This window comes from Chiloscyllium plagiosum, unplaced genomic scaffold (genome assembly GCF_037043375.1).
Source record: "Chiloscyllium plagiosum isolate Xiang-an unplaced genomic scaffold, Cpla_swu_hap1 HiC_scaffold_4, whole genome shotgun sequence".
In the NCBI taxonomy this organism is placed as follows: Eukaryota; Metazoa; Chordata; class Chondrichthyes; order Orectolobiformes; family Hemiscylliidae; genus Chiloscyllium; species Chiloscyllium plagiosum.
The window spans coordinates 20,790,395-20,806,059 of NW_028270142.1; positions in this window are offsets into that span (position 1 = coordinate 20,790,395).

Below are 15,665 nucleotides of genomic sequence, written 5' to 3' on the forward strand. Positions count from 1 at the left end.
TGGCTGAACTGTTACTTGGAAACCCTGGACTCATTATTTTAACAGCTATTTCTTTGAAGTGTTTACTCAATAGACATCAAAGTGACATTCCTTCAGGATAACCTACTCGAGAAAGATGGATTCGTACAGCCCCCAAAGGAGGCACGAGGAATAGAGGGAGCAAGCTCTTTGAATTGCATAAATGTGTTAGTGGGTGAAAGAAAGCTTCTTGGGTGTGGTATTTTCAGTAAAACCAATTCTGTTAACATGAAGAAGGTGGACCTGACAATTTCTATTGGCATTATAATGGAATACTTTCAGGCACCTTTAAGATGCACATAGAAAATTATTTGTGAGGTGGCACCAATGACTTTTAAGAAAAGACTATCAATCAAATTAAGAATGGGCAGGCAAACTTTTCAAATATTTGGGATTGGAAGTGAGTGTGAGCCAAATGTAATTCTGTGCCAAGAATATTACTTGGAAAACGTCAATCTTATTGCAATTAGCTGTACCAGATCTGAATAGAAAGATGAGGCAGCTTTCAAGGATGAGGTGGAGCAGCTGAGGAGTCTCATTAGACAGCTCGCCTGGTTCGACACACTGACCAGACCAGATGCAAGATTTGACGCATTGGAACTTAGACAAGCCACATCTTGAGAGTGAATAAAACTTCTTTCAAAATTTGAAAATGGAAAAGTATATGCAAAGGTTCCCAGTTTTGGGTGATAACAGTAACAGTGAGCCTTGAATGCAAACTTTGGGCAGGTTGGTGGCTCAGTGGTTAGTGCTGCTGCCTCACAAGGCCAGGGACCCGAGTTCGATCCCAGCCTCGGGTGACTGTGTGGAGTTTGCACATTATCTGTGTGGGTTTCCTCTGGGTGCTCTGGTTTCCTTCCAAAGATGTGCAGGTTAGGGTGAATTGGCCATGCTAAATTGCCCATAGTGTTCAGGGATGTGTAGGTTAGGTGCATTAGTCAGGGGTAAATGTAGAGTTGTAGGGGAATGGGTCTGGATGGAATACTCTTCTGAGGGTCGGTGTGGACTTGTTGGGCTGAAGGGCCTGTTTCCACACTGTAAAAATTCTAACTCTAACTCAAACCCCTTTGTCAGAGATTTTTCAATGCAGGAGAATTTGTGATCATTGGGAACTGGGAGAAAATAGGAAACGTTGTGCCCTAAGCAAGGGATTAAATGTTTATTTAGGGTAGGTTGATCTTGGAGTTAGGGTTACAGTCAGATTAGCCATAATCTTATTGAATGATGGAGTAGTCTCGATCTGGTGAAAGGGCTAATCTTGCTCCTTGGTTACATGTGTGTTTGATTCTAAACATCGCGATTAGACTAGAGTGTGGCCTGGAAATGAAATTGAAGCTGATGGTGTTTTTGTATGCTTGCTGCTACTGACCTTCTAGATGATGAGTACAATAGGTTTGTCATATAAAAATGAAGAAGTTATAATCACTCATTGCATGGCTGTCACCAGACATCAGTTATGGAGGGATTGGTTGCTGGAGCTGATAAAGGGAGCATCAATGAAGCAAAGTGGCAGTCACATGGCACAATGGAGCGTGTCCTCAGTATACAGGTGTGATTTAACCTTCGCACAGACTTTGTGCTGGTCAAATTTACTATTCCCATTATGGAAGATACCCCTGTGACAAGTGGATTTGGTAAGAATAAGATCAAGTCAATTATTTCCTCATGTTGATTCTCTGAACATCCATCACAGACCCAATTAATAGTTACCTCCATCAGATTTCTGCCAACTCAGTCAGTGATGATACACCTGAGTCATTCTTATTGATAGAGATTGAAATTCCCCTAATCAAAGTGTCGACCCTTTCCTCATCTGTAAATCCCACACATTTCTGGGATTATTCCAATCCTAACACTTTCCTACATTGCTTTTCCTGTGATGTTTAGCAGGGGAGGAATATTGATTCATCATTGAGGAATAATCACAGAATTACAGAATGTAAAAGAAGACAATTTGGCCCAATACGTCTGCGCGGCTATTCTGAGCACTTAACTTAATGCCAATCTCTTGTCTTTTCTCCATAATACTGTGCTCTATTTAAATAATGTTTCTAATGTTTAGTACTGTTTTTATTTAAGTAATCAACCTTTGGTCTCCTGAATGCCTTAATTAAACCTACCTTCACCATACTTCCAGTCAGTGTGGTCCTGACCCCAGCTAGTTGTAGAATCATAGAGTCATATAGTATGGAAACAGATCCTTCGGTCCAACTTGTCCATGCTGACCAGACATTCCAATCTAACCAATCCCATTTCCCAGCATTTGGCCCATATCCCCCTAAACCCTTCCCATTCATATACCACCCAGATGCCTTTTAAATGTTGTAATTTTACCAGCCTCCGCCACCTCCTCTAGGAGTTTGTTCCGTGCACTCACCACCCTCTGTGTGAAAACACTTACCCCTCAGATCACTTTTAAATCTTTCTCCTCTCACCTTAAACCTATACCCTCTAGCTTTGCACTGTCTGGAGAAAAAGACCTTGACTATTCACTCTATCCATACCCCTCATGATTTTATAAACATCTATAAGATCATGGATAGTGAGGAGGGCTGTTGTTGGCTGCAAAGGGACTTAGATATGATGCAGAACTGGGCTGAGGAGTGGCAGATGGAGTTCAACCCTGCCAAGTGTGAGGTTGTCCATTTTGAAAAGACAAATAAGAATCGGAATACAGGGTTAACGGTAGGGTTCTTAGTAAGGTGGAGGAACAGAGGGATCTTGGGGTCTATGTTCATAGGTCTTTGAAAGTTGCCACTCAGATGGATAGAGCTTGTAAGAAGGCCTATGGTGTATTAGCGTTCATTAGCAGAGGGATTGAATTCAAGAGTCGTGAAGTGTGTTGAAGCTGAACAGGACTTTGGTTAGGCCACATTTGGAGTACTGTGTGCAGTTCTGGTCGCCTCACTTTAGGAAAGATGTGGAAGCTTTGGAGAGGGTGCAGAGAAGATTTACCAGGATGTTGCCTGGAATGGAGAATAGGTCGTACGAGGATAGGTTGAGAGTGCTAGGCCTTTTCTCATTGGAACGGCGAAGGATGAGGGGTGACTTGGTAGAGGTTTATAAGATGATCAGAGGAATAGATAGAGTAGACAGTCAGAAACTTTTTCCCCGGGTACAACAGAGTGTTACAAGGGGACATAAATTTAAGGTGAAGGGTGGAAGGTATAGGGGAGATGTCAGGGGTGGGTTCTTTACCCAGAGAGTGGTGGGGGCATGGAATGCGCTGCCTGTGGGAGTAGCAGAGTCAGAATCATTGGTGACCTTTAAGCGGCAATTGGATAGGTACATGGATGGGTGCTTAAGCTAGGACAAATGTTCGGCACAACATCATGGGCCGAAGGGCCTGTTCTGTGCTGTATTGTTCTATGTTCTATGTTCGATCACCCTTCAGCCTCTGACACTCCAAGGAAAATAGCCCCTGCCTGTTCAGCCTGTCCCTATTACTCAAAGTCTCCATTCCCGGCAACATACTTGCAAATCTTTCCTGCACCATCTCAAGTTTAATACCATCCTTCCCACAGAAGGGTGACCAGAATTGTATGCAGCATTACAAAAGTGGCCTCATCAATGATGTCCCAATTCCTACACTCAATGTTCTGGCCAATGAAAACAAGTGTGCCAAACACATTCTTCACCAACCTATCTACCTGTGACTCCACTTTCAAGGAACTATGCACCTGCACCCCTAGGTTTTCTTGTTTGGCAAAACCATCCAGAGCCCTACCATTAATTGTATAAGCCCTGGTTTATCTTAGCAAAATACAACCAAATGTAAGTTGTGAAATTGTTTTTTCCTTTCATCTCACATGTGAATCTTTGGTAAAATACTTTAAAACTGTGTTCTCCTATTCTGAATCCCGTCATAAGTAGAAACAACGTCTCCCTATCCTCTAGGCCTCTTATGATTTTTAAAACTTCTATCAAATCTTCTCTTGGCCTCCCTCCAAGGAAAATAGTCTCAACTGCTCCAATTCACATCCCCAGAATCATTCTCTGTAAGCCTTTTCTGTATTCTCTCTCTCCCAAGCATTTATGTAATTGCAATAGTGTGGAACTCAGGGTGCAACTCTTCATCTGAGGTTTACTAATACCCTCTCTAAGTTCACCTTAGCCTCACTACTCTATGCCCTGTTAATGAAGCCCAGAATACTCTATGCTCTATTCACAGCTTTCTCTATCTGTCCTGCTACCATTAAAGACTTAGGTACATATTGGCTCTTTGCTTGTGCACACCCTTTATATTTTCAAAGTTGAACTTCATCTGCCAATTATCCACTCACTCCAACAATATGTTACTGTAACAATGTATCAATGCCCTTTTGAATTTCTAGACTGTCCTTCTTACAATTTACAATGTTTTTAGATTTTTTTTTGTCATTTGCAAACGTTGAAATCGTTCCCTGCACAAAAAAATCTAAGTCATTTAAATATTTCAGGAAAAGTAAGGGTTACAATTCCAACCCCTGGACACTCCAGTACAATCCCTTTCGAGTTAAAAAAAGTCCACTAACAATCAATGTTTCCTAATCCTCAGCCAATTTTGTATCCACATTGCTACTGTCCCTTTTATTCTATGACCTATAACTTCACTCACAAATCTGTACTGTGAGATCGTATCAAATGCATCAACAAGATGTTTCTTGAAGCTGTGAAATTTAATGGATTAATGTTAAAGTTTCCAAGCCCACTCCCAATGTACCAATTGCAAAGCTTCAAGACGCTAATTAATTCAAAGCCAGATCTGCCTTGTGGAACATGTTTGTATGCTTGACAACAGACTCCTGAAGCAACTTCTCTGCTCAGAACTCAGTCAGGGCAGGAGACTCTCAGAAAGACAATGCCAATGCTACAGGAATGCTGTCATCCCTGAAGAGGTCAGACATAACCACTGACTCATGAAAGACCCTGACTTGTGGTGGACAAAAATTGAGGAGATGCATTCAGGAAGGTGCTGGATATATCGAGAAACTTTATCAGGAACTTGCAGTGGTGAAATCAAAGATTTGGAGGAAGCCCAAAATCCTCCAAACATGTCATTTTTCTGACCCATCAAGCACAATGTGGCCTATAGAGTCTGCAGATTACACATTGGACTTCTGAGTCATTGCGGTACCCTTCAGGCTGGAGTAGGAATCAGGTCAGTCGTGATCCCAATGTATTTCCCAAAAGGAAGATATCACGATGAAGGGACAGAACACATGCAGGAATGTGATGGAGGAACTTGGGACATTTGCTGATGGGTTGATTCTGTGCATCTATCATGCTGTCACTCACTTAGCTTATGGGTCAGCTCAACCAGTTTTGGCACTAATCTTTTGATGATGTTGAACTTGGACTCACCTTTGTTTATGTTACTTGCATTATGGAGCTTCATTGACAATGTTGTAATGTATTGCAGAACTGTCTCTGTAATTGTTTGAAACTCTGTCTATTCTAAGGTCTTGTAAACTTGGGACTTACATATGGCGATAGAATGGAAACTCTTTCAAAATTTATGGCTTCACTTATCTTCTTTTTTATTGCTTTTGAGTTGATGATGCTACTTCACAACACAGTAGAAAATAAATGCAGAATGGACATTTTTAATAAATATTTTAGGTGCAATGCGGCAGGTCATAATACCTTTATGTGTAGGGTAAACACCAAGGTTGAAACAGCCAAGGTTAATTGTACAAGTGCACATGCCCAGGTGTTTGCAAATTTACAGAAAAATTGTGTAATTCAGGGGGTTCTATAAAGGTCACCCAGTTCAGCAAGGTGAATATGAACACAGCTATCAGAACATGGCTTCTTTAGGGCAGGTACCTTAATGAGTAAGACATTATTCAAGTTAATTGTTACTTGTACTTAGTTAGAGGTCTCTACCATTGAATTCTTCATATTTTAACTATGGTGCACTTCTTTCCGCTCTGCTAGCTAAATTTCTTTTACATAAGTTGTTCATCACTTTTGGGATTAACTCTTCACAAAAAGACTAAATGTTTTTAGGAGTTCAGGAATCTGGAATCAGAGAGCGTTGTTTTCATGGCAAGAGTTCTAGTCACCAAATGACATGAGTTTAAGACGATTGACAAGAGATCCATAAAGAAATTGAAGCAAATTCATACAAGGTACACCTTTTGAATTAACTGGGAAAAAAAATTATGGTTGCTCTTTGGAATAACTGCACAGAAGCTAGTATCACATCACTAAGTTAGGTTTTATTTCCTTGTGCACAGTACACTGGGTATAGTCAGTCAGCTCAGAGTCTATCCCTGAACTAAGGAAATTCTAGATCCTTGGTTATATATTTTTTTCTTCCCCACACTATCGCCAAACAGCGGTAGTGCAAATTTTTCCCTAGCACCCATGTCGCGTCTGTGCAGGTGTCGGACACAGTGAATGAGCAATGAGTGCATAAAACTTGATTTGTACTCCACCACCAGGAAGAAAGGAAACACCTGAGTGGCCAGTGACAAGCAATGCTATTCTCAATAAAGGGTAATGCTGAGTGATCAAACAGTGAAAAGGGATGCAGGGATTAAATCAAACTCGAGTTGGAGGGGGAAATAAAATTCTCCACACCACACAGTGCCCACCTCTCCCTGAAAACCTCAATGGAGTAGGTAGGTTCCCCAAGCTCCTTCTCCAAGGACAACCAGGCTCTGACGTAACCGTGGAAGTGGGGCAGGCAGTCGGCCCTAACGATCCCCTCCACAGCCCGCTGCCTGAACTTGCTCATGGCCAACCTGCCCAGGCCCAGAAGCAGACCGCAAGAGGAGATCCACTGACCTACCCTGCCCACTGCACACCGGATGCCCAAAGATCAGGAATGTGGGGCTGAAGTGCAACCAAAAATAGAGAAGTTATTTCAGAAAACTAAAACTCCTAACAGGGTGACCTCACCTTTCCTATTCCTAACCTCAGCCCAAACTACCTCAGATGGCGAGTCTTCATCCATCGTCCTTTCCACCGCTGTAATACAATCTTTGACAAGCAATGCCACACCTCCCCCTCTTTTACCCCCACCTCTGACCCTACTAAAACATTTAAACCCTGGAACCTGCAACAGCCAATCCTGTCCCTGTTCTACCCATGTCTCCGTAATAGCCACAACATCGAAGTCCTAGGTACCAACCCACGCTGCAAGTTCACCTACCTTATTTCGTATACTTCTTGCATTGAAGTATACACACTTCAAGCCACTTTCCTGTTTACAGGCACCCTCCTTTGAGATTGATGCCATGTTCCTAACCTCCCTACACTCCAGGTTCTGCACCCTAAAGCTACAGTCTAGGTTCCCATGCCCCTGCAGAGTTAGTTTAAACCCCCCCCTCCAAGAGCACTAGCAAACCTTCTGCCAAGGATACTGGTGCCCCTCAGGTTCAGGTGTAGACCATCCTGTTTATAGAGGTCCCACCTTCCCCAGAAAGAACCCCAGTTATCCAAATACTGGAATCCCTCCCTCCTGCACCATCCCTGTAGCCACGCATTTAACTGTTCTCTCTCCCTATTCCTCGACTCTCTATCACATGGCACGGGTAACAAACCAGAGACAACAACTCTGTTCGTTCTAACTCTGAGCTTCCAACCTAGCTCCCTGAAAGCCTGCCTAACATCCTCAGCCCTCCTCCTACCTATGTCATTGGTGCCAATGTGGACCACAACTTCGGGCTGCTCCCCCTCCCCCTTAAGGACCCGGAAAACACAATCAGAGACATCACGTACCCTTGCACCTGGGAGGCAACATACCAAACGTGAGGGTGAGTTGGAGGTTTGGATTAGGAATTGGCTGGCTGGAAGAAGACAGAGGGTAGTAGTTGATGGTAAAGGTTCATCTTGGAGTGCCGTTACTAGCGGTGTTCCACAAGGATCTCTTTTGGGACCATTGCTGTTTGTCATTTTCATAAATGACCTGGAGGAGGGGCTAGAAGGTTGGGTGAGCAAGTTTGCGGATGATACGAAAGTTGGAGGAGTTGTTGACAGTTAGGAAGGATGTGGCAGGTTACAGTGGGATATAGATGAGCTGCAGAACTGGGCAGAAAGGTGGCAAATGGAGTTCAATGTAGCTAAGTGTGAGGTGATTCACTTTGGTAAGAGTAACAAAAAGATGGGGTACTGGGCTAATGGTCGGATACTTGGTAGTGTGGATGAGCAGAGGGATCTTGGTGTCCATGTACACAGATCTTTGAAAGTTGCCACCCAGGTAAATAGTGCGGTGAAGAAGGCATATGGCGTACTGGCTTTTATTGGTAGAGGAATTGAGTTCCGGAGCCCTGAGGTCATGTTGCAGTTGTATAAGACTCTGGTATGGCCGTATCTGGAGTATAGTGTGCAGTTTTGGTCGCCATACTATAGGAAGGATGTGGAGGCACTGGAATGGGTGCAGAGGAGGTTTACCAGGATGTTGCCTGGTATGGTAGGAAGATCGTATGAGGAAAGGCTGAGGCACTTGGGGTTGTTTTCATTGGAGAAAAGAAGGTTTAGGGGTGACTTGATAGAGATGTACAAGATGATTAGGGGTTTAGATAGGGTTGACTGTGAGAACCTTTTTCCACGTATGGAGTCAGCTATTATGAGGGGACATAGCTTTAAATTAAGGGGTGGTAGGTATAGGACAGATGTTAGGGGTAGGTTCTTTACTCAGCGAGTCATGAGTTCATGGAATGCCCTGCCAGTAGCAGTGGTGGACTCTCCCTCTTTATGGGCATTTAAGCGGGCATTGGATAGGCATATGGAGGATAGTGGGCTAGTGTAGGTTAGGTGGGCTTGGATCGGCGCAACATCGAGGGCCAAAGGGCCTGCACTGTGCTGTATTCTTCTATGTTCTATGTTCTATGTTTTTCTTTGTTTGAACATTTTTCTTGCTTTTATTTTGTTTTTCCTCACACTACTGCCTTATAGCGGTAGTGCTTAATTTTCCCATGTTCTGTATGTGCAGGTGTTGGACACAATGAATGAGCAATGAGTGCATAAAACTTTATTTGTATTCCACCACCAGGAAGAAAGGAAACACCCGAGTGGCCTGTGATAAGCAGTGTTCTCAAAGGGTAATGCTGAGTGATCAAAAACGTGAAGGCAGGGGCAGGGATTACATCAAAATAGAGTTGGATGGGGAAATAGAACACTTCACTGCCTGTGATGCCCATCTCTCCCTGAAAACCTCGAGGGTGTTGGTGGACACCCCGAGCTCCTTCTCCAGGGAAACCCGGGCTCTGACATAACCGCGGAGGTGGGGCAGTCAGCCCTAACGACTCCCTCCATGGTCCGCTGCCTGGACCTGTTTATGGTCAGGTTGGCCAGGCCCAGGGCCAGTCCCACGAGGAGATCCTCTGACATACCCTCCCTCCTCCGCACCTGGTGCCCAAAGATCAGGAGCGTGGGAATGAAGTGCAACCAAAAACAGAGGAAAAGGTCTTTCTGAAAACTAAAAGGGAAGTGCAAATGTCCACACCCAATATATACACGGTCCACAGATTCCACAGCACCACAGAAAAGGCAGTTGTGCTTGGAGTCCATGAATCACTGCAATCTGCGGTTGCAGGGGACCGCTGCGTGCAGCACCCTCCACCCCAGATCCCCGAGAGCAAGGAGGAGGACTCCCGCATAGAGCGCCCTCCACTGGGGAATCCTCTGTTTATTTATTTTTTCTCTTATCTCTTTTTAAAATTTCATTTTATTTTATTTCCCGCACTACCGCCTAACAGTGGTAGTGCTTATAGTTTCCTCAGCACCTATGTTGTGTGTGCAGGTGTGAGACACAGTGAAAGACAACATGTGATTAAATTTTTATTCATTTTCCACCACCAGGAAGAAAGGAAACACCTGAGTGGCCAGTGACAAGCAATGCCCTTCACATCAAAGGGGCAGGGATTAAATCAAAATAAAGCACTCCACTCCCTGTGGTATCCACCTCTCCCTGAAAGTCTTGAGGGTGTTGGTGGATACCGTGTGCTTCTTCTCCAGGCACACCCAGGCTCTACATAACCTGGGACAGGTAATCAGCCCTAATGATCCCCTCCATGGCCCGATGCCTGGACCTGTTTATGGCCAGTTTGGCCAGGCCCAGGAGCAGACCCACGAGGTGATCCTCTGACCTACCCTCCCCCCTCCGCACCGGGTGCCCAAAGATCAGGAACATGGGACTGAAGTGCAACCAAAAACAGAGAAGTTATGTCAGAAAACTAAAGGGGGAGTGCAAATGGCCACACCCAATATATACACGGTCCACAGACTCTGCAGCACCACAGAACAAGCAGTTGGGCTTGGAGTCCATGAATCACTGCAATCTGTATTTGCAGGGGACCGCTGCATGCAACACCCTCCACCCCAGATCCCCCAGGGAGAGGGGGATGACACCAGCATACAGAGCCCTCCACTGGGGAGTTCTCTATTTATTTTTTCTTTTTTTCCCCTTTTTCTTTTTTCTCATTTTTTTCTTTTTTTTTGGAATGTACAGCATGTCCAATACTCCTGTTCTTTTTTTCCCAGTACCCATGTTGCGTGTGTGCAGGTGTCAGACACAGTGAGAAACAACAAGTGTATAAATGTTTATTTGTATTACTCCACTAGGAAGAAAGGAAAACAACAGGGTGGCCAGTGACAAGCAGTGCCCTTCTCAGAGGGCAATGCTGTGTGATCAAACTGTGATGGGGAGGTCAGGGATTAAATCAAAATAGAATTGGAGGGGGAAATAATGCACTCCACTCCCCCACGCTGCCCACATTTCCCTGAAAATCATGAGGGTATTGGTGGACACACCGAGCTCCTTCTCCAGGGACACCCAGGCTCTGACATAACCGTGGAAGAAGGGTAGGCAGTCAGCCATAACAACCTCCTCCACGGCCCGCTGCCTGGATCTGTTTATGGCCAGTTTGGCCAGGCCCAGGAGTAGACCTACAAGGAGGTCCTCTGACCAACCCTCCCGCCTCCGCACCTGGTGTCCAAAGATCGGGAGCGTGAGACTGAAGTGCAAGCAGAAGGGAGTGTAAACGTCCATGCCCCATTATATACATGGTCCACAGAATCCACAGCACCGCAGAACAAGCAGTTGGGCTGGGAGTCCATGAACCACCACAATCTATAGTTGCAGGGGACCGCTGCATGCAACATCCTCCACCCCAGATCCCCCAGGGAAAGGGAAAGCCTAATGCTTATTTTCCTCCAGTACCCATGTCGTGTGAATCCTCTGTTTATATTAGTCAGCTAGGGTTTCTGATTAACCCCTATCAAGAATCTCAGTCAACAAGATCCAGCTGGTTCCAATCACCACATCCCTCGCTGCCCAGGTCTGGGGATGTAGGCCGGGTCTTTCTTTTGTAGATTTTCCTGCAAAGATTTTGCCCCAGACCAAGTTCCTCGGATTCGGACTCCGACACGCGTGGTGGGTACCAGGCTGTAGCCTGTCTCTTGTATGGGATTATCTCGGGAGGGTTTCCTCCTTTTCTTCAGGCTGTAATGATATCAAGGCTGCATCCATCTCGGACTCCAAGATTTACTCAATACTAGATGGAGAGGGAGAAGCTCTGGTTTCTGACAGGGCTTCTAGCTGTCTTGAGGGACCAGGTACATTTTGCTCCTGCCCCTTTTGTGAGGTGGCAGCTTTCAGGTGATCCATGTGTTTGTTCAGGACTGTATCACCTACCTGAATTTTGTAAGTCATGGGACCTGACCCCATACAGCGCCATTTCCATGGTTCCCACACCAACCTTTGTCCCCTGAATTGTATTGTCTCTCTCGCTTAGAGGAGGCATGTGGCTGGCATTGGTATTCCTGCTAGCATTTCACACTCTCCTACTCCCTCCCTACCCAGGTCTGGGAATATCAGGTTTAAACTGGTGCAGAGTCTTCTCCCCAATGGCAACGCTGCTGGAACTATCCCTGTTGTTATGCGAGGGTGGTCCTACAATCGAACTGGAACCAAGACACTTTGTTATCAAGTGATGCTGTAGGCTGCTTTGTCAAGTCTGCCTTCAATGTTTGGATGGCTCTTTTCACTAGACCATTGAATGATGGATGGCATGGAGCTGTCCTTATGTGCCAAATGCTATTTGACTTCAGAACATACTCAAATTCCCTGCTAGTAAATGACATCCCAGTATCCGTGACCAATACTTCCGGGAGTCTGTGAATCGTGAACAATACTTGCAGCTTCTCAATCATCATCTCTGTTTGCTGAACAAACCTTATGCACGTCTGACCACTTTGAATGGGCAGCCACAATGACCAGGAACATTGAGTCTATGAATGGACCAGCATAGTCCTTTCCTGGCCATTCCCATCAATGTGAGGTGTTGCTGCAGGCAAAATTTGCACTTGTTAGCACTCTGGTTACTGCTCCATCAATGCAGCTTTGTCAACATCCAACCCTGGCCACCAGCCATAGCTTCTAGCTAGCATCTTCATCTTGAAAACCCCTGGGTAACCCTGGTAAAGTTAAACCAGTATTTGGTGGTGACCTTTACTTGGGACTTTCGCACTTGCTTCCCATAGTAAAATGCTGTGCTCTATGGTGACCTGGTCTTACTGGGTCCAGAAAGATTTCAAACCTGGTTGCAATGGCCCTTCTGCTCCCTCCATTACCACCAGCTATTTTAGTTTCGCTCGGACCAACCTTTTCATGTCCACAGTTGGATATTGTCAGCAGTGACCAGAAGGATGCCCAGGAAGTTTAAAGCCAGATTGGACTCTTCCAGGGGATGCACCTTCCCTAGTGAAGTATCTGTCAATGCGTGGTGGCGCAAGACATCTGCATTAGCCACTTGGCTTCCAGAACAGTGTTCTAACTTGTATGTGCTGAGCACTTGTATGTGCTCAGCACTGAATTCTACCAGAAGCTATGGGCTGCATCACCTTGTCTTCCTTCAGTAGCCCTAGCAGGGGTTTGTAATCTGTATCTATGACAAATTCTAGCTGTAAAGGTACTTGTGGAACTTCTCATACCAATGCTGACCGCCAAACCTTCCCTCTGTATCTGGGTATATTTGCATTCAGTGTCAGCCAAAGTCCAGGAAGCATACACTATTGGGCGTTCCTCTCCATTGGGCCACTAGGGTAGGCCAACATTACCTTGACACCGTACAGGGCAGCATCACATGTCAGCACCATTTCTCGCTTTGGATCATAGTGAGCCAATACCTTAGATGAAGATAGCTGCTTTTTCAGTTCCCTAAAGGCTACTTCTTAGCTATGTGACCATTTAGAAGGCTGACTCCTTCTTGACAGCAGGTGTAAAGGTGTCAAGATGGAGGCCAGGTTATGTATGAATTTCCCGTAATAGTTCACTAACCCAAGGAAAGACCTCAGCTCCAGTACATACATGGGAGCTGGGGCTCCTTTGATTGCCTTCATTTTATCTTCCAATGGGTACAACCTGATTTTGTTGATTCTGTAAGCCAGGTAGATCACTTTGGGCACTTGGGACACACATTTTTCCCTTCTAAGATGTATCCCGCCTGGACTATTTGAGGACTATGTCCAAGTTCTCCAAGTGCTCTTTATTTGTCTTTCCTGTAATAAGCACTCCATCCAGATAAATGGCAACCTGGGGTAGCCCTTGTAAAATGTTCTCCATGGTCCACTGGAAAAGGGCGAAGGCTGATGATACTTTCCTCAGGCTGTATTTTTTTATGCCCAGTGAAGAGCAACCCCATGAAATCATTTCAAGGTTGTTCCTAAAGCCCTTAAACAACAGTGGGTTTGTTTCGGTGAAAACAGATTGTAAGTGTTTCATAGCATTGTTCGCTTACAGATTACATCCAAGAGAATGAGAAGGAAGAGAAGCAGAATTCCATGATGACTCTGTGGTTGGCAATGCTGCTCCAACCTTCCTATCTCTGTCTGTCTGTCTCCCTCTCCAGGAACATTAATATTTCCTCCTGGTGCGAACTGTGACACTGGATGCTGAAGGACCACCATCTGTGACCAAGCATTCTCTGTTGTTATCAGTATCCTTTTCATTTAGGAGGAATGCACAAACCTGAGAGCGTCTTTTGATTGGTGGAAGATATCGTCAAACCCAAGTGTCAGTATATGACATTTCTTGCGCGCTTTGTGAATTTAAGGTTGTGAATGAAGTAACACTCACACTTGAAGGCTGGTGATGTACGGCTCCAAGTAACTTCCTAATCTAATCTTGAATGATAAGTTCCTGAAGCCCTTCAGCTGAGGGAGAGGAGCATGATTGCAAGCAGCAAATGTGCTTAATGCAATCTTGGAAAGTATGAATGGATTGTCTTACTTTCAAAGGTCATTACACTGCTCACTTCCCTTTTGCTTCTTGTCTCATACAGAGCTTCCTGTCTTATCCTAATTTTGCTAATCCCTATAAAGACAGGGAATCACTGTACCCTGCTCTACACCGTCAAACATTGAACAACTATTCTTTGTCCTGAATGCTAAAAATAGGTTCCTTATGGAGCTCAGCCCTTTAAGTTAAATCCTATGGGAACATGCCATCCTTACCCCTCCTCCACATATCCTCATTACCTCATACATACTTGTGAACATTCAATCAGAGACTTGGTTTTTTAAAACGCAGCTGACCCTAGGCAAGACACCAGAGTCAACGTGGGTTCATTTGGGTGGTTGGAAGTCCTGCCTAGCCATACTTCCAGGGCTGATCTCGTCAGGGAGGTATAATTGACGTCTAAGATGAATCTCCCCGACTTCCTCTCAATCTCTTGCAACATCCTCCAGTAGGAAACTGAGGCCTGAACTGCTGCAGGGCTGTCTCATCCAACATCAATCCATTGTCTTGTATATATTATACTTCCACCCTCACAATCCTTAATGATTCTACTGTAAACAGAGGAAAACCTATAACACTGCCATTCCATTTATTTCCACCATTTTTATATGTGGACAAAGCTTTATTTCATCTTGCCTTTTACATATTTTCATCACTTAATTTTGACTTGATTAGCCAGGAACACAAAAGACTTTTCACTGATACCCTCTTCAGCATGTCCTGTATGCAGCAACTCAATGTGTATAGCAGTGACAACATTAATCAGTTACTGGACCAAGCCTTTTTAACAAGGCACAGATATTTCTGTGATATGTTCTTATTAACTGAGGAAGATTTGATAGACCAAACAGTGAGATGAACAGGAATTTACAATGAATTATAAGTCAATGTTGGTGCACTCTGTTATCTGATGTTGAGGCTGGATATCACATGCTCTCTCCAGGTGTGTGGGACATGGGGCATGTAAAATAGGATGGTGTCCAGAACATTATCTCCACACCCCACCTCCACACCACCACCCCCTACCACCCCCCCGCCTCCATTCCCATCCACCCACCACCTCCTGCCACCCCACCCGACCACAGTCCCTGCCCCCTTCCCAGCCACACCACCTTCACCCCTGCACACACTCCCACCCACCTCCACACCACCACCCCCTACCACCCCCTGCCTCCATTCCCACCCACCCACCACCTCCTGCCACCTCACCCGACCACAGTCCCTGCCCCCTTCCCAGCCACACCACCTTCACCCCCACAAGCACTCCCACCCCCTCTCCCACCCATCCCACCTCCGCCTCCACCCCTCACAAATTTCAGCACCTCACCTTCAAAACACTCCACCTCAGTATTGAAAATTAAGATTATTGGGTTCTGATAGACAAAGTGTATTTCAGAGACCTACTTACAATGTCTGG